The 20,327-nt window shown below is 36.8% G+C and overlaps 1 protein-coding gene across 1 annotated transcript in view; it reads right to left on the bottom strand.

Annotated features, from left to right (window-relative positions):
- Positions 1-20,327, bottom strand: part of LOC140251467 (bifunctional heparan sulfate N-deacetylase/N-sulfotransferase 3) — a 125,891-nt gene that overhangs the window by 87,608 nt on the left and 17,956 nt on the right. The gene's annotated exons all lie outside the window — the stretch shown is intronic.

Raw genomic sequence — 20,327 nt, 5'->3', positions numbered from 1 at the left:
AGTAACACATACAGATGAAATGGAGTTCTGAGAGGAAAGCTTCTCAGTCAGCAGGTGCTGTTTGTGCAAGAACACCTGTATGCTGTATGATTTTAAAAGATACCTGCCAGAAGCTGTCTGCAGCATCCAGCAGGAAAACACACCTGGCATTGGCCAGCTCCCCAAATACTACTATTCCCGTAGGTGGTAGAAAATATTCCTTTAAACACATTTAATGCTTTGGAACTGTCTCATTTCCATTTGTAATGGCCAACACATACCATTCTCTACTTGGTCCAGGATTGCCACTGAAATCAATGCACTTGGACACTCTTCAGGCTATGAGGCCAAGGTGTACATACTAAGGACCTAACATGGATCTGTGACTTATCAGTTAGCCTCTCATGACTGAGAACAAGGACCCCCCACAATCTTCACCAAAAAATACACAATTTTTTCTTTCATACAAGAAAACAGTGTTACTGGTATAAGGTGTTTCTTCAAAAATGCCCCTTCTATGTGCTTTATGACATGCAGTTCTCATGCATCAGAGAACTGGTGCTTCAGCACCATCTGCTTCTCAAAGTTTTCATGTTGCTGTCACCCACTGCTTTCAAACAAAGAGCTAACTTCCAAACAAAGAGCTAACTTCCTAACACCGCTCTCTAGTTTTCAAAAATTTCCCTGAACTTTCCTCATTCTTTATTTTTTTCAGCTTTCATACAATACACTACATAATAAAGGACTACCTGGTGTATGAAGTGGCTGAGAGAATATCAGATAAGACTTATCCAAATATTCCTGCATAAGAACGTATTTCCTGTATTCCAGTCAGCCCGTGAGACTGAAATTCAGTCTGAAAGGCTCACTGTTGATATCTTGTCTAACAAGAGAAATCCCGGAAGAGATTTTCTTCAGAATAAGCACAGTCTGTGTCCAGGTTACTGCAGAATTTCTTTTACCTCTAGAAGAAAATACTGATTATATTTGTGGGATTTCCAAGTAGTAGGGTAAATTGCTACATTTTCTATTTCTATGCAGGCAGTAAGACCCCAAAATATGATTCCTGGATGCAGATGTAAGGGGTCATAAAGTAACAAAAGTAAGCAAAGCTCTGAATAGGAGAGATCTAGTGATACTGGGTCTGTTCATGGAAAGTAGATTGTACTGCTGGGATAGATTCAGTGAAAAGATTTCAGTAGGTAATCCTAGAGTTATTGAATGTGGGAATTCATAATGACCCCTGAGAGCTGTAAGAGAGAGAAGAAAAATATGCTGGTTGGGAATATTGCTATGGTTCATCTTATAGTGTTCAGTCCACCAATAAGGTAACTTAACCTTTGGTACCTAATTTCTTCAGACCTTTGACAAAACAAATCAACTTGTCTGAGACACAATTATACATGAATGGAGTTTGGGGGAATTTAAGAGAAGAGGAAATGATCTAATATGAATCTCCCTTCACTTAAGATGTTACCTCTACAAGACGGATGGGTACAAACCTTGCTGACCTGCTGGATTCTGCACCACTTCCAACCAATGGGCCAAATCAGACTTTACACAAAAGCAGAAACAGCAAGCAGAATCAGAATGCCCAAAGCAAACCATAGTTGGTCTCTTGGAGTATCACTCCTACAAAGAAAAACAGAGAGATGAGACTATCTTGCTTAAAGAAAAGAAGGCTAAGCAAGGATTCTTCATTATGTACACATATGGGAACTGTTGAGTCATGGCCTGAACCACTGATTGATCACCTGGGGAAAGGATCTCGTCAGCTCTGGAAGCACAGGTGAAAGCAATTCAGCTGTGTGACTGGAAGGGGTGGAGGCTGGCTGCACCTCTCTTAGACCTCATTTAAGGGCTGACTGACACTGGGGAAGGATTTTTGGTTGGAGATTCCACCTTTGTGGAGTTTTTCCATGTGAGCCTAGATCTTCAGAGATAGCATTCCTTTCCTGTTTGTTCCTCTTGCCTTTCCACTTCTGTATCACTTTTCCACCATGCTAATCTTTCTTACTGTAGCAATACAAATAAGAGGACTGCTCTGAAAGTAACACCTATTTCAGTATGTTGGCCCACTATATTGGAAGTGGATGTTAATGGTGCAGTAGTAGACACTGAACCTTCCTGACAATGTTCCAGTAAATTCTGTTGCTGTGTGACAGAGGGCAGCAGAGGGGAAGTCTGATAGAATGGCTTCTCATGTCAGAGTAAGTATGAATCAAGGGTGTGTCTCTAAATTCTTCCATGTAGAAAAAAATGACACCCACTGACATTCACTGATGCTTGCTGAACACTTTTGGACAATGAACAGTGGATGTGAGCACACCAAGGTTCTGGGTGGTGCATTTCAGCTCAGAGGTGGCAACAAAAGCAGTGGATCACCTCTACTGTTGTAGTTTTATAAGCACAGCATACAGACTCTTTTTCATCCTGGCAACAATGCACAGCTAATGGTGGTGATCACATTGAAAAACACTGTTTTGTAGCTGAGAATTTGCTTTGTTAAATAGTGTTATTGTACAATTTGTATTTGTAGTAGTTTCCCTGGAAATAAATCGGAGACCTTACTTTTAGAACAACATATGTATCTGAAGGGAAGGTGCAAAGAAGAGGGAACCAGGCTCTTTTTCAGTTGTGTACAGTGCCAGGACAAGAGACAATAGGAACAAACTGGAACGCAGGAGGTTCCCTCTGACCATCAGGAATCACTTCTGTGCTGTGCAGGCACTGAAGCACTGGCACAGGCTGCCCAGAGACACTGTGGAATTCTCCAGGAGATCTTCAGGAGCTGCCTAGACATAGGTCTGGACAGCCTGCTCTGTGTGGCTCTGCTGGAGTGGGAGCAGATGGACCCAGAGGTTCCTCTCAATCTAGCTATTCTGAGATTCTGTAAAAGCAATGCATTTTACTCTACATTTGCTGTTGCAGTGGTAGCATTCTCTCACAAATGCGTTAAACTCTATTCTTACAGATTCTCAGAAGTCATTGGTGAGGTAACTGTTTGACTTGCTTGAGAACAAATTATTTCTCCCATATGTCATTTAACTTCTCTTATATTACCTTGCTCCTTTAGGCCTTACTCACTGAGGCAAAACCTTTGCTAATTTTAATGACAGCACTGCTGCAATAATTACTATAGTGTTGTACCCTAGAAAAACATAAGACTTTTCCTTTCTTTTTCTAATTGTGTTTTTAGAGGAAAATCAGCTGTGGTGCTTCCTGTATTTTATTTATTCCTGATTGTGTAGGGATATACTGCTTAGAAGTCTTTTGCTACAAAACCATTCACTCCATTGTTAATTGACATGATTAGAAGAAAAAACAAACATTTCCAACTCATACTTGAGTTCAGACACTTTGAATTTATGTAAGCAGTCATAGCCTCAGTGCTTCCAGGTATGACTGAGTGAGTGGGCTTCTGATGTATCGGTTTAACAGCATTAGCCAACCTTGGCAACTTCTGAATTTTACAAGTTGCTTTGGTTTAAAAGCAGTCTATGGTGCTGAGGCCAAGAAAGTACCAAAAGTGTTAAAATCACATACAAAAACAAATTCTCTGCTCTGCTTCACTCAGTTTTCTTGGTCTGTAACATTTAAACTATGCTGGAAGTGGAAATAATTCAGAAGCTAAGTTTTTTTTTAAAAAGCACCCCCATGCTCATTTTGGAGAAGCTTACAGTCATTTCCACAGAAAACTCAATTAATTTTCTATCCCTGTGACCAAAGAGCATGTCTTTTTCTTTTGTCAAACCTGAAAGAATTATGGAACTCAGGCACAAGTATCTGTCGTGATGCTAATGAAGCTTTTCCTTAGTTTCAATTCACTATATGCAGAAGCATCCAGACCAAATTATACTCAGAAAGGATTTGGGGTTGCTTTTTTTATTTTTTTTTTTCTAAATCAAAACCATCTAAAAATCCTATTCACTCTTAGCTTTGAAGAATTAAAGAGTTTAGTGAATCTAATTTGTTTGAAAGCTGTTGACTATTTTTCTTACAATTCTATGAAAAATAAATAGTTTTATTGTTCCTCTCTTGACCACAATTATTTACATAACTTGAAATTGAGCAGTGTTTTATTTTTGGTTGACCTGTATTCAAGAAAAGAAGCACTGCAAAAAAAATAACCCAACTAAACAAGATTAATACAAAGCCCCATGGCCTTATTATGATGTGTGCTTAGAGAGTCTTTGTTCTGGTTCATGGAAATATATCTGCCCTTACAATAAATTAATTTCATGTCATTCTTTCTGTGGAAAGTCTGTGAGAATAGTATACCTGGAAACGTGGCTGTGAAAATACTCCTGCTTCTTCGAAGCAAGTTAATTAACTGCTTTGAAAGTAAGGAAGATATTTATCTTTGCATTGTTAGTACAGACAAAGGGATGTTCATTCTACATTGGATGTAAAACAGATGGTACTTGGATTCTTAGATATAGAAATCAGAGTTGAGGTCAAGATATAGAGGTTTAGGAAATACCAGCTTTATTTTTGTTCAATATCTTTGTGCTTCCATGCCATACACAGAGTTCTTGAATTCATGAAGTAAATATGTGCACTGTGAGACTTCCTTTGTTGCATGGTATAAAATTCAATCTTTTCAACTTGCTAGCATGTTGGGGTGGGCTCTGAATGAGTGCATATAGTTTCTCTAAGTTGCATTGGAGGTGAAAAGAAGATAAAGAGAGGAATAGCAGCAACAGACATCATCAAGATGATAAATGTGAAGAGTTGGTGCTTTATGTTCGTTTTTACATGTTTTTATCTCAGAGCATTTCATCCTACAGACTGCAAGGTGCAAAGTGTGGACTTTGTAGAAAAACAGCAAAACAGAACCTGTGACCATCCAAGAAAATAAATAAATACGTGAACATGGCAGTATGCTTCTAGGTAACAAGTTGAAGAAATGCTTGTATTTGATCTTCTAACAAGGTTAGAGTTAGCAAACATTCCTCGTGTGGAAATATTTGAACACTTTATCCTAATATTTATTGCCAAAATTCTTTCCTGTAAGCCCTTGACACTGAACTCCCTAACTGTGTTAGGAGCCTTTTGCCCTGGGGTGATTTCCTACGTTGTCTAAATCCGCAGCTGGTCTTGTATCTGAATTACAGTTGTAGGAATTAATTTGTGTTACATTAATATTTCTAGAGGTTCACAACAAAATTCTCCACCAGCTAATTTAGACAGGTGCATGCAGTATACTTGGAAGAGGGAAAAATAATTTATAACTTCTGTACAAGGTTTAGTCTTCTAATCATTGTAGTTCCAGCCATTATTAGTATGTTCACCAGAAGAAATAGGAAACACTCTTTTTAAAGCATCAGGATAAACAGGCTATGTTAGATTTTAATTTACACTGTGCATTAGAGGTACTGCATAATTATCTGAATGCCTTCTAGACATCCTGCAAATAAGACTCTTGTCATCATGAGCTTCATTTGCATGAGGCTATCCATATTATTAGACCTAATAAAATAAACTTGAATAAACAGTCATTTACATAGGGTGAAAACATACAACTCAATGCAAGAAACGATTTTTTAGTCTTGAAATTCTCGCTCTGACGTGCACTGACATTTATCCGTGGTATTTCCTTCAATTGTTCTCATTAAAATTGGACTACAGTTACTTGTAGCTTCACAATGTGTTAAAATGGAAGAAAAAGAACAGTACTTCTGAGAGTACTTAATTTGGAATTAAATTAGTTTCTTCACAGATCAGAAGAAATGTACGTAGCAGAATGTTATTGCATTAAGCTAGCACGCTTCACTATGTGAGAAAGAGCAAAGGACAAGAAGATATTACTCCTCACAAAATCGCAAAGCTATAGCCCTAATCAAGTCCAATCAAGAAAAAAAGAGTACCAAAAAAATCTCTTCTGTTTTGGATGGACTGGGGTGCCAAAGAGTCCTATGTAAATTATTAGGCATTCTTCCACTGACTTCAACTTGAGCTTTTCTTGCCTAAAAGGCAGTGCTAACCATACTGGCTGCCTGTTGTGACTTGATAATAATGCATGAGGACAAATAATACATTGGATGATATGGAGTTGGCACAACTGGGAGTTGTTTGAGTAATAACGATCTCAACTCTTCAAGGCTCATTTTGAGAGAGCAGGAAACCAGTCCATCCAAAATATATATGCACATGTACTTCAAAGGTATTAATTTTTCCAAACTGGAGGAAAATGTGAGAGAAACAGGTTGGGAAGAAAATCTGCACAGAAAAATATGAATAGGAACAAAATGTATTTAAAATCAAAACTGCTGTAAAATTGCAGGCACCTTCTGCTTCAGTGCAGGGATAAAGGCAACATTAAAAATCAATTCTAACTCTATAGATGGAACAAATGAGGAACAGGCAGACACTTATACAAATTACAGGTTAAAAAAGTATAGAAATCTCATAAGGGTTGCGGAAGAAATAAAGATTACAATCCATGGAGATTAGAGGAAAAATATGTACTGCTGTTATTGAAGATGAAGAAGAGATGGAAGTGCTTGGTATTCTTTTTTTTTTTAACTTTGAAAAAAACAAAGTGATTGAGCACCCGTATCATGTGAGAATCTGTGCTTTCCAGTACAACATTAGCTAAGAAGATGCTCAAAAAAACCACGAGGAATAAATGCATTTTAGTCAGGAAATCTTGGCTGTCTTATTCCTAAGTTTAAAAGTTTGGCTCAGCAATTTTTTAAATGATATTAATTTTTAATAGAGTTTGTGTTAAAGGGCAGAGATAGAATATTATGCCACTGATATCTTGTGCCAATATTTTAAAACCTCTGCGTGGTACACTCTGCAAATACAGTGAATTTAAATGGAAAGCAGTTTGGTGAAAATCAAGTCAGGTGAATTGCCTTCTGGCAAACAGGATGGCTGAGCTGCAGCTGCAAGCCAAAAAAAGGGTTATGACCTCCAGCTGTTACTTCAGATAAGCTATCAAATTAACTCCCCCAAATATGTACGAAAGACTTATGAGCAAGGGAATATGAGCTAAAGCAAAGTTGGATTTATCGACGTTCTAAAACAAATTAGAACTGAGAAAGAAAAGGAGCAAAGGATTCAGCATCAGACATGATTAGTTACAGTTTTAGCTTAATAAAAGAGCTACAGATTTTTCTCATCATTTTTCAAATATAGAAAAATCAAAACTGACCACAATTTCTAAACTAAAACTAACAGTTGTTTCTTTGTTTAAAAACATGAGGTAGAAGTGTTTTACCTACACTCTTTTGAACTAGGCCCTTGTGTTTTGCAAAGAAAATTAATAGGTTAATTTTTACTTTCAATCCTACTGGAGAAAAGCAAGTAAACAAAACATCGTCAGCTAAGGATTCAGCTAGTTATGAAGGCAGACATGAGCAAGATCAGCATAAAACTCTCCAACTCCTCATGTGCTCACTCTGGTAGATATGCTGCTAAGCCATACCCAGAAGATATAGATGAAGAACAAGCCCGCTGCTTAATAACAATCAAGGAACTTCAAATGGACTGCAAAGGAGCCAGACGAGGGACAAACATACAACAGTGTGTTGCAAGATGAGATGATTGCATGTTGGTTCTGTGTCAGCTGGTTCTGTGTCAGCACAGATAGATCCAAAACAGAGCAAGAGATTATTATTCAAGGTGGGATAAAAGGAGAAAGGTAAATGTATGCCTCTGGTCTGACATATGTTTTGGCTCAGCTCTGTGGAAGGATAATGACACGTCTTGTAAAAGAATGTTATAAAGAACAAGTGCTAAATAATGAATGAAGACTCTGCATTGTTTATTTATAGAATATCAAGAGTGTCCTGCTAGATGCATTTTCAATTATCATGCATTCTGGAAAGCCCTTCTGTGATTGCTTTAACCTTGATTTTTAGGAAGAAGTAATGGTAATGTGCTTGTATATACCGGTATATCCAAAGTATCAAAGAAAGAATGGTGCAAATTGTACTTAGAAAGCAGTAAAATCGTACTAAAACTGTTATGCAATAAAAATAGACTGTAGGCAGCATCTGGGGAAAAGGTATTCAAAACCAATAATATCCTATTAAAACTAAAATGCAATAAAAGCATGCTGCAGAGTATTTGTAATGGTTTTCAAACCAGGGCCCTGGAAATAGGTTTTTGACCTTTTCTAGTATTGCTAGCTTAATCGAACACTTCAGGAATTGCACAGGAAGCACTCAGAAAACAGCTTGGATTAAGAAATTAGGCCTTTTCTTCATTAATTTAAAAAACAAACAAACAAAACCAACCCTCACAAATGTGGTTTGTTAAACAGTTATGCAGCAAGTAACCTTATTTTAAAAATTTAAAAAAAAAAAAATAATTAAAAAAAGAGTACTGTTGAATGTAATTGAACTGTCCTGATGAATAACAAAATAAATGCCTGCTTCAAAAACTGGGGGCTTCATAAAACACGTCCTTCTGTTTGCCAAAATGTTACGCTCCTGTACCCCAACTGCAGTCAGAACAACCAGTGTAATTGAGAATAAATACTGGCTTGAGATATTTTCTAGCTGCCGAGTAAAGAATAAAATTTGTGAACTGACCCAAAATGACTCTTCCATGCACAACTGAATCTGCTGTTACACTTTCAATTCTTCATTTTCTAATAAGTGACAATAAAAGCAATCTCACTATATAGTCCTGAAATAAGGAATATTCTTTGTATTTGTTTGCAAAGCTTCAGAGTTTTGACTATTTTTTTTTTTCTTTTTGCATAAACAATCTGCCAAGTTAGTGAAAATTTACGCGTAGTTTTGAACAGTTCAGGAGGGTGTGCTTTGAGAGATTTGCCTACAATTTTGACAACTTTTGTTACCTCTGCGACACTTCCCCATAGCAGGTATAATCTAAAATCCACTGAAGTTGATTGCAATTTTTTACTGTCAGCAAATGAATGCGAGACTTTTCACTGCTCAGATATTATTATGCTAAGGGAACTTGATATAGAAAAGCACACACAAAAAAGAAACGTTAACAATGGAAAGGTAAATTAATGGTTGTTAAACTGCAGCGGCTTAAATTCTGAGGCTCCTCTGCGACAATAAACAAACCTTTCTCAAGGTAGACTGCAAGAACAGCATGGGTGAAACAATTAGGGCACAACAGTGCTCCAGAAGAGCCATTATGGTTTAAGTAGGACTCTGCAGTGATACTGAGTTACAGCAGAGGCTTTGGTGAGAGCAATGGCGCACCAGTCAAGTGACTTTGTTACAGCCCACATTCTGTGCTATTTTCCTCTCCTGTGCTGCTGACAGGAGCCTAAAGGCACTGAAGAATGGTTCCCAGCTTTCTCAGGACAAAAGCTGTGTGAAATGCCCGGGGCTCCCAGTGTAAATGAGAGCAGCATTTGACTATAAGATACTGCCTTTAAGATCAGAGAACAGTTTTTCATCTCTGTGATAGATTTGGCGTCTTGTGGAAAGAAATCTAGGATCTGTTGTCTGCAATTCAAGACTAAGATTCTTTGGAGGTCTTCCTGAATCTCAGATAACAAATTATTTTTCTCTGCATTTAATAAGATTAATACCAGATTTGTCAGACTGGAGCACAACTCACCACGACTACAGCAGAAGTGTCATGCTCCTTGTACAGCTGGTCTTATTAGCTGCTGTGGATTATTTATCCTAACATAATGTCTCAGCCCCAAACCAAACCTTGGAAATTCACACTTATTCAGTATACCATTATAAGAACCTTCATTTAGTTCCTTACCAGAAACTCACCTCATATACATTACATACATTAATATGCTGGACTCATGTTTTAAACATCTGAAAAGCCAATTAAGCTTGTCCCTGATCCTGTTGTTTCTTTCTTTCACATTAAGGTTTCTTTATAATTGAGATCCTTATAAGGGCTACGCCTCCAACAACAGTAACATAAAAACAAGGAGCTGAATTTTATTCCTCTTGCATAATTATCTTCCAGTATGGCACTCACAAAGACTCTGTTCTTATGTAAAATAAGCAAGAAGGATTAAAAGAGCAAGGGTTGCATTTTACTTTCACCTATCAGCTGTGGCTCACAGTCCCTCTACAAACTGTATTATCTAGTTAAAAAACACACCAAATGTGACTTCACTTATTTTGGTGCAAATTTATACGTATCTTTATTTTATTTTATTTTATTTTATTTTATTTTATTTTATTTTATTTTATTTTATTTTATTTTATTTTATTTTATTTATTTTTTTAACCAGCAAGGTGGAGGAAAATAGAAGTGTAAATTAGGGATGCAAACAGGCTCTTCATTGCAGAATAAGAATAAAGTCAGAGATAAGCAAATACAGCTCTCAAAACTCAAAGCACTTATCTTGGGCTTCTCAGCCACTCGTGTTTCTGCAAAGCTTAGTGGTATAGACTCCCTAGTATAATTTGGGCTATGATAGCTGCAGGTGAAGGAGCAAGAACAAATTCAATGTTAACATTCTCTATTTTTTTTTTTCTTCTGTACTTTGTAAATTTAAGAAAAAAGTTAGTCATGGGTGAAATTTAAATTGCTTTTTACTTCATCTGAAAGAGACTGCCAGTGTCTAGGCATATATTTTCTCGAAGAAAGGAGATGTATTTTGGACATTGGAAGGGATACAGACTATTATATCATAGAATCATAAGGTTGGAAAGGACCTACAAGATCATCTAGTCCAACCGTCCTCCCTTTACCATACCTACAGAAAACCACTAAACCATATCTCCTAGCTCCCTATCCAGACACTTCTTGAACACTGCCAGGGATGGCGACTCCACCACCTCCCTGGGCAGGCCATTCCAGTGCCTGACCACTTCTGAGAGAAAAAGTTCCTTCTTATGTCCAGTCTAAACCTCATCTGATACAACTTGTGGCCATTTCCTCAGATCCTGTTTGTTGGCCAGGAGAAGAGGCCAAGTCCCTCCTCATCACAACCTCCCTTCAGGAAGTTGTGGAGCGCAATGAGGTCTCCCCTGAGCCTCCTCTTCTCCAGGCTAAACAATTTGAAGAGGCTGTAAGCATCTGCTTTTACCTGGATGCTTCTTGTGAAGGTCCTTACCACCAAAGCTACAGGGGGGTCACTTTATGAATGAGCATTCAATTCAGCAAATTATCACAGCTGAATCCAATATGCTTCCATGTTCAATGCTTAACATTAAGCAGCTTCTTGAGTACTTCCTGAACAAGCTTTGGCTCAGAACATATTTCCAACTTACAAGAAAGGCTGAATATAAAGTACTGGGATGATATTTGAGTATTTATTTAACCCTATTAGTACTCTGATTTTTTTGCCACCGGGGGCCAGGGAGATTATTGGTACAAAGGAGTTGATCCAGCCTTTGTGCATTCATCCCTTTACACTGAATCAGTGTGTATCAGCCTTAGATTTAAATTATAATATCAGTGATTGCAATTTTTTACTATTGAGACAATTTCTAGACTATCATGCTAAAAATTCTTTTCTAGAATTGTGAAGTGGGAAGAAAGGAGGAAATTTTCCATCAAAACACAAAGAGAAATGATTGCTCCTCTCCAGGACTAAAATACAAACTGAATACATTTAAAAGCAACATAGTGGTTCAGACCCCTATTTCTCTTAACTATTCCTCTTCTCATAGGAAAATCACAATGGTTTGATTGAAAATAATTATTAGGAAAGTTGCTGTTGTGTTTCAGAACATAAGAAATTAATCTGTTTTCATCAATCACCAGGACTGAAACCTATCCACATAAAAAGATCCACCAAGGGCTGACACGCACCACAGATATTCTGTGTCAGTTTCTTTCTGACATGAGTGCCCACAGAGACCTGTAATGCCTGCACTCTGTACTGGTTCTCTGACCAGGAAATGACCATCTTTGGGACAAGATATATCCTCTAATATATCTGCTACATATTGCTACTGCTATCTAATTTGCCGACTACTTTTACCTCAGAGTCTTTTTAATCATAACCATTTCCCAATCTTCTCTTGTTCATGGAATATCTGTGCTCAGGATTATTTTCCCCAGAAGACAACTGTCTGCATTTATTCAGATGGACTCTCATTTTGCATTTCTGGCACTTTTTTTTTTTTTTTTTTCACTAAGCACTATTTTGTTTGATCATGTCTCTATTCCCACAGTGTTTACAGCACCTCTCACCTCAGTACCATCTGCAAATTTTATTAACAATCTTTTTCTCCATCATGTCTGGGTCATTAATATAAAAAGAATACAGCCGAAAAGTAGTATAATTCAATACTGTGAAGTCTGGAAAACATGACATAGTCTTGTAACTGGTACTTAAAATATGCTCTTTTTTCCATAGTGAAGATCAGGCCTGTGTGTCTTTATGGTAATGAAAAGCCTAAGGCAGGTGTATTCTCTTGTTCTCTACATGTAAAAACACTAGCTGATGTTATTCACGTTCCTTCCTTTCCTTTTGTCTTTGCTTTTTTATTGATGGATGTCACTGAAACTTCACTATTTCGAATGTTGCTTTCTGCTTTATAATCTGTGTTGGGGAACTATAGTGAAGGAAAACTCCTTTAGGGGATCATCCATCCACCTTTCATAGGTGTTTTTTTTTTTTTTTTTTTTTTTTTTTTTTTTTTTTTTTCCTTTGAAAATCATTAAAATGCTACAATTCAGAAGCTGTGTTTGCAGTGCTTTCTCTTGACTGTTTAATGCATTTTCTCATGGTTGCTATGTTGGTCCTTGCACTGTCAGTACACTGCTATTTCCTCTCCAATTCCTACTTTAAAGAAAGACAAAGATTGCAGGAAAACACATTTACAATAAGATCAGGAAAGAAAAAAAAAAAAAAAAAAAGAATATTTTGAATTCAGACTATGTTTTTGTTACTGCTGATATGAAACAGGACCTATGCCATCCAAGTCTTCTTGACATTGCCTGACCCATATGAAAGTTTTCTCCATTATGAGATGATTACAAGCAATGTTTTTCCTGAGGCCTTACTGAAAATATTCATATCAAACAATGTCACAGAATAATCATTCGAATTTGTGCAAGGAGGCTCCATAGGTATTATTTTTCTCTTCCTTCATTAGAGAAGAAATTCATGATGTTTGGCAAGCTGTTCTTTCTGTAAACACTTTCGTTTCTCATCATCAATATAATGTTCTGGTTATTTAAAAGTTTGCTAGTATGCCATGAAAATACATTGCGCTTTTGAGACTGACAGAGTTTATTTTAAATTTATAAACAATGCAGTGGATTTCCTGGAAAGTAAACACCCTGGAACGAGGAAGGAATAAGTAAGGAATAAGTAAGGCCTTTACAGAGGTAGAGCCAAGGTTGTGTGCAGATGTTCAACCTGGTCCTGAGGAAAAAGTGCATTCCTCTACACATTTGCTGGGCAATGGACACAACATGGGGACACAGGAACCAGGCTGCGGATCTTATCTTAGTTACTCTCTGGCAAATCAAATGTCATAGCATTTACACTTGCACAGCATGTCTGACGAGAGCTGTGAGGATAGCAGGTACACTTGATCCCTATTCACAGCAAGTATGAAGTTCATTGTGAACTCATGACTAACTGGCATGATCATGGCTTACAACATCTGCATCATGTATTTTATATTTGACCCAGCACTTGCTTTAGAATCTCTGGACTGCTGACTATATGGTATCTTCATGCATGTCAGGAAAGATGAGCAAATAAGCAAAAACACTATTTATCATATGAATATAATATCAACCTCAGCACCATCCAAACAGCTTACTCCTTAAGCAGTATACTAAGGGAAATGTTTCCTTCCTATGATTTCAAAATACACAGAAATATCCAGAATATCACCTTTTCTGCATGCCAGAAGCAACAGGACACTGCTACAGAAAGGACAGTGGAAACCTGAGAAATATGGATAGTATCAAAACAAAGAGAGTGTTTAAGGGGCTGCAATACAATATTGTCTCTCTGTTACGGGCTTTAAAAATTAATAGGGCATGTTAAAGTCTACCCGCCATTTTGTAGGCTGCCAGTACCTTATGGTAAGTGGTTACATCATTTTATTCCAAGAAATAAAGACGTTGATAAATGACATCCTAGAGATGCATAAAGCAAGAAACACCAGTGAAAGCAAAATTAAAGCAGAATCACGGTAGTTAAACTTTGTAGTCATGCAGATGGAATAATTTTGTAAGGTTACCAGTGATAAATACAGAGAATGGTTTAGAAATACTATGTGACACTGTAAAAAAAGCCTCACACTCTTTTTAGATGTAGTTTTCCATACAAAAGGCTGTTAGAAATCACTGACTTTGGAAGCTGGCTAAGTACATTTCAAAGTGCCTCCTGAATAAAAGAAGATAACGCAACAAGACAATCAGAACTACCCGCTATTTGTATCAAAACTCAGTCTTAGAGAAGCAGAGAATAAACCATCTTTGGGTCTTCAGAAAGTGTTATTGTTATTATTATTATTATTATTACCTGCTGCCAACAACATGTTTTCAAATGGGAAAGCCGGTTCAATTGTGCCACAGACTAGGAAAAGTAGGAGGAGGAGTTCATGGTGCCTCACTTCTGCACACATGATTATGAACGGGGTACATGAATGTTTCAGGTTGAAAACTTAATTTCTGTGCTTTTAACAAAATTAGAAAATATTGCAAAGGTGTGGTAAGTATTATCCCAAAGAGGTGATGAAAATCAGGACGGGTTCTTTTCCACAAGCTCTGCTTTAACTCCAAGGAGAATACTGTATTCTGTCTTCACATTATAGAAGTGAAAACATAAAGTCAACTTTTAAGTTTTCGATGAAGTTAATGGGCCACTTTATTCTACTTTACATGATACAAAGTAATGTGTCTCTATGTATTGAACTGGAAGTATGACCATAAAGGTTAGACAGAATATTTCACAATTGGAAGCTTCTTTACTGTAACAGATTTATTGGTTTACAACCTTGGCTTTATACTCACTATTATTCATTTCTGTTCTATACAGCTGCTTTCTCCTGGAGTACCAAGGGCTCTTAATCTTCCTATTGATAGAGTTAAGTGAGAAATCTCTTATCTAATGAAAGTAAGTAGGAACCCAATTATCAGTTACTTGCCTCTATGAGTGGGTAATAGGATAATGCTAGAGCTGTCTGAAATTTTCAGATAATGCTTTTATAGGACCTTCCATACTCAAAGCACTGTAAAAAGTATTAATCCTCTTACCATCTCTGCAAAGAAAGGAAATATCACTACACACACTTCACTGAAAGAAAAGCAGGCTGAGATCAAACTTTTCCAAAAACAGATGTCCAGAACTTAGGATTAAGTTCAGAAATATCTGCCCTAAAGAGTGACCTAATTACCATATTTTAACATTTCCTAAATCAAACTCTCATTTAGATCTCGGAATATAATGTTTTCAGTTCCTATTTAGCAATGTAGTTTTGATTGTCTGCATGGTGTTTTTCCATTACAGCTGAAGTAGTTTCTTCAATAAATAGTCCCATTTCTAAATTTGTAATTGGTTTTTGGCAATTTAGAAAAATGTTTATATATCATATTTGTCAACTTTGTGCACATTCTGCTTACTCAACTCATTGACAACATTGTGTGAAGAGCACCATGTGAAAAGAGAATTTGTAATTCCCAAATAGAACATTTTTGTAGTGTAAGTTTGTCCTTATATCCAGACTGGACTTCATGTAACGTGTTCATAATTTTTAATGACTCACCATAAACAACTGTCAAGGCTTATATATAAAAAATTATTAAAAAAAGGAATATCTTCTGTGTATTTCCATTTTGCTTTTCCTTCTCCCTCTCACAGTCATAGGCTTCAGAGGTTATAAACTGTTGTAGCTCTAATAATTTCAAGAGTGCTATATTTTTTTTCCTCAGCTTGTAAGCATAACAATATTAATTTGAACCTTATGAATTTTCCTCATTTTGTTAATTGTGTTAGACTTGGATTTAAACCATTGGTTATATTTCAACAATAAATTCATTTCAGTTTAAATTCCAGAAGCAAATTAGCACTAATTCTATTTTATGAAAGGAATAGCTTTAATACCTTTTCAAATCCAGACTTAATTTGTTTTTGATATATTAAACAAGTGCCTTGCTCACATTTTAATTTGGATTGTGCTAGAATTGTATTAAATACAATAGAAAAAAATGCTCTTCTCATTGCGAAATATAATAACAGTACTTGTTTTAATTTAAAATAAAGAAATAAAAAATTAATCACAAAGCACTGCTTCCATATAATACAGAAAAAAATAAAATAAAAACAAAAATCTGACAACCTTGGTTTCTGCACTTGTACACCACTTCCACACTTTTATGGCACCTTTCTATTTCTAAGAACATATTTCTAAGTGCTAAAGAAAAATAAATTTAAGAGGAAAATGTGGTAATTCCTATTTTCTGGCAAATGGGGTCCCCAGCCATCCCTTCTTTCTGGAGGTCATAATCGTTTGGACTGCATTTTCCTCTTCCCATGTACTGCACTGAGACTGGTGATGCCATTCCCAATTCACCGCCAAGGAAACTTCTTTTTTTCAATCCTCCGTATGACATGGCCTAGAGAAGACTAAGTGGTCTGTAGCACGATATTCACTTGGATTACAGTCTTGGTCTCAGTTTCAAATGTTATAAAATAAAAATTAGACCTTTGAAACACTTTTAGGAATATATTGATATCTATCTGTGCTACTTATCCTAGAAACAGATTCCACGAACTGCTACATTTAGGTCATTGTCCTGAATGACACCCTATAATACAGTTCTATATTTTCAGGAATAATGTATTACTCTTTCTCACTTCACCTGAAAACACAAATCCAGAATTTGTTCAAGACTTCTTGCTACACCATCCTGGCCTACAGCAGAACATTGCCTCCCAGTCAGTGTGCTGTGATTTGCCAGCATGGCCCACCAGCAGCACATGACTGTGAAATCCATGGCAACATGTTCTGAGGGGCTTTTTGCTTGGACCTGTTAGCCAGTAGCAAGGGAATGAGCTGGGGATATTTGTTGTTTGAAGGCAATGAAAAAGAAAATGCGGTGACAGCAAGACTTACTTCTTAATAATATAAAGAATAGCATTAACTTGATGAATGTTTAGCTTTAGATCATGGAAATGTTGCAGCTAAAGCTAATTATAGAAATACTATGTGTATATATTTACTGTATTTTACATGAAGACCCCATCCCTGGATAAGAGTGGACATGGCACAAAGAGCCATATTCTAGAGATGGGACTCAGTACATGAGGTTGATGGTTGGACTTCCGATCTTTTTCAACATAAATGGTTCTATTTTATAAACATTTCTATTTAATATGTGGAGAGTGATGGGACAGTTATGTAGATCCCCATCTAGTTCAGACAAAACAACTGGGTCAATGTCATTTTCACCCTTCTGTTTCCTTTCTTACCTCCTACAGTCTGTCTGCTGAATTACAACTGTGCAATAAACCTAGAAATCAATATGAAAACTTGTGGGCTGCAAATAATCCTAACAAGGGAGGATGGCATGAGGAACACTGGATAAACATTGTTGACTGGTAGCCACTACACAGCACAGAGTCTGGAAAAATGGTCCAAGAGATGACAGGCCAAGTCTTGAACTCTGGATAGGAAACTTGTCTAATAATTACCCCAGTAACTGCCTAGTTACTAAGAGAAAGGCACAAAATGAAATATAAGGAAGGGACTTTAACTCTCTCTGTTATCACTGTGCATTCCTGAGCTATGCAGTGTTTTTGTGGATACTGGTATGAAATCTCCCCTCACGACATTTAAGTTAAACTGTCTTCTGAGGAGACCTGTGATGTTCCCCTAGAATACTATACCTGGAAGATGTGAGGAACTACTCAGATGCTGGATGGTTTCAATAATAAGATCTGTATTTGATTATTACAGTATGTTACTAAATGTAAAAATGATGTACTGCTTTCTATTTTCTACACTATGAAGTATTTTGGGTAGTAAAAAGAGGAAAGATGCATGCAGTCATTTTCTTCCCTTAGGAGACATAAAATCCTAAGGTTTAACATTTCTCCCTAACAGAGCCATCTGTAGAAAACATTGCAGAGCAGCATGTTTTGCAAACTAGTGACTGCTGCAACAGCAACATATATTCATTCTTGATAAAATGCAGAATTTATTCACAGCGACCAGGTGAAATATGCTACAGACATTAGTAGGAATAAGCTCAATTGGATCCCACTTACAAAGTTCCTCACTGGTCTGTTATAATTTAATCATAATCATCAACTATAAGGAATCAAAAAGGCAAATCAAAAAGTAGCTTAGAAATATGGGAAGCATGGTGTGAAACCTATTTCTTCTCCTGCCCATGCACAAAAGGGGTTAAAAAGTATCACCAGTGTACCCACTGAGTATGTCCACTCATATACAACTCTTTTGAGCACTGATGATTTGCAGCAGCTTCTACAGACCCATCATGAAAAATTTATTCCACACAAGGGGAAACAGTTCTGCTATTGAGGTTTAATAACCTGAAGAGATGCATGACAAGACAGAAAGGGTACTGCGTCTTACTGTGTCTGGTGAAGGACAACAGCAAAACTTCAGGAAAAAAAACTTCCCATTCCCATGTCTTACTTGAGTACCATACCTAGGAGGAATTTGAAGTATTCTCTCTCAAACATTCAACATTTGCTTTTCTATAATTTATTTCATTAGAAATTAAAAGTACCTCACCTCCCTGCCTTTCATCAAGAATCCCTATAGCAGTCCTCACACAAGCCACACTTTTCATTTTTTATACCAGTTCTCTTCCTAGGCCCAACCAGAAACAGGACTTGAACTTTCTTACACAAAATGAAATGAAACAGACAAAAACAGAAAAAAAAAAAAAAAAGAAAAAAAAAAAAAAAAGAAAAAAGGAAACTACTTGCTTGGGAATTGAAAATAATGAGAGAAATAAATACTGACTAGTGAAAGACCTGTGCAACATCTCCACTCATTTCCATTTCAATGGGATGGATTTACAATCCAGCTGATGCCTTGGAACAAAAATTCTGTAGGTGGACATGAAAAACCAGCCTCCCGCTTTGCTGTTAATAATCCTTTGTTAAAGATACAAGAAAGAAAACAACAGTGTTTGGTATCAACAAATAAATGTTGAAAATTTGTTTGATTGATATGTACAAAGCCACGTTCATGGTGTAACTTTAAACAGGAGAAACTGGTGTTAGATTAGCTATGACTAATAGTGATCTTGCAAACAAACAAACAAACAAACAAACAAAAACAAACAAACAAAAAAAAACAAAAACAAAAAACCCCAAACAAACAAAAGCCTGAAATGTTTATAGGATTTCTCCTCACCTCACCATTTACTTCTCTGCTACTTTCTGTCAAAGCATAGAAATCAATAGCAACACACTGATAGAACCCAGACTGGTTTCAAGATGCAGTACATAGTACCCAGTCAGACAAGAGTGATGCATTTAATTCATGCAGTACTTATTATTTCCAAGCTTAGCTTGTCAGCAGGGAAAAAAAAGTACAGAACTGAAAAGCAATCAGGCTGTTTTCTGCAAGACAAATCTTGCAGCGTTTCCCCTCTCCTCTCTCCCTCCATTATTTTAGATTTCTTTTCTTTGTTCTAATTTCTGCTCCTTTCATATGTGTAATACCATCAGCGAAAGAATGGCAGCTGTTGCCACATGCAGCCTATTACATTTCCTGGTAATTTCTAAAGTACTTGCACAAAAATTCTAACTATAGTGTGATGACACCATTCTCTTATGTGCAGTGACACAATAAATAGTGGATGCAACATGATGAATTTAGGATCAGAGATGCTACCACACAGACCCATATGAGAGCTTTTTTTGTCTACATTTTCAGATGGCCTCTCCTTTTTCAGAGAAATCCCCCCTCCCCACACACACACACACACATAGTATTTCCAGAGCTAATTAATGGCATAAATCCTTTTGCACCTTACTTCATGCAAATTCCCATGTGGGCAGTAAGGATGTTATGAACGATGAAGCTCAAATAGATTCTCAAGAGAAAACTTGATAGGTTTGTGGAGTTCCTCAAGTGCTATTAAGCACACAGAAACAATACCCATCCTAGCAAGATTTGGGATCTGCCAGTAGGTGAGGGCTGGCAATTTGAAGAAATCAGTGCCTTTATTCTTCCCCAGGTACCAGCTTATGTCCGTTAGTGAGTGGATATAGAGTAATCAAAGAGAAATAGAGTATCAAAGTGAATGTACACCTGTAACGGAACAATTCTTATGCTTCAATTAGCAAGCTTGTAACACTTAAGCCTGCTCACTTTTTACTTGGACTTTTCCTTCAGGAAGCTTGTCTTTACTGACTAAAAAAGTAATACCTGTGTGCCGTCAATCACATAATAGAAGAGGTAATATGGGAAGTTCAC

Source organism: Excalfactoria chinensis, chromosome 4, assembly GCF_039878825.1.
Source record: "Excalfactoria chinensis isolate bCotChi1 chromosome 4, bCotChi1.hap2, whole genome shotgun sequence".
NCBI lineage: Eukaryota > Metazoa > Chordata > Aves > Galliformes > Phasianidae > Excalfactoria > Excalfactoria chinensis.
The sequence above is the reverse complement of the archived record's forward strand: the minus strand, read 5'-3'. Positions and strand labels throughout refer to the sequence as shown.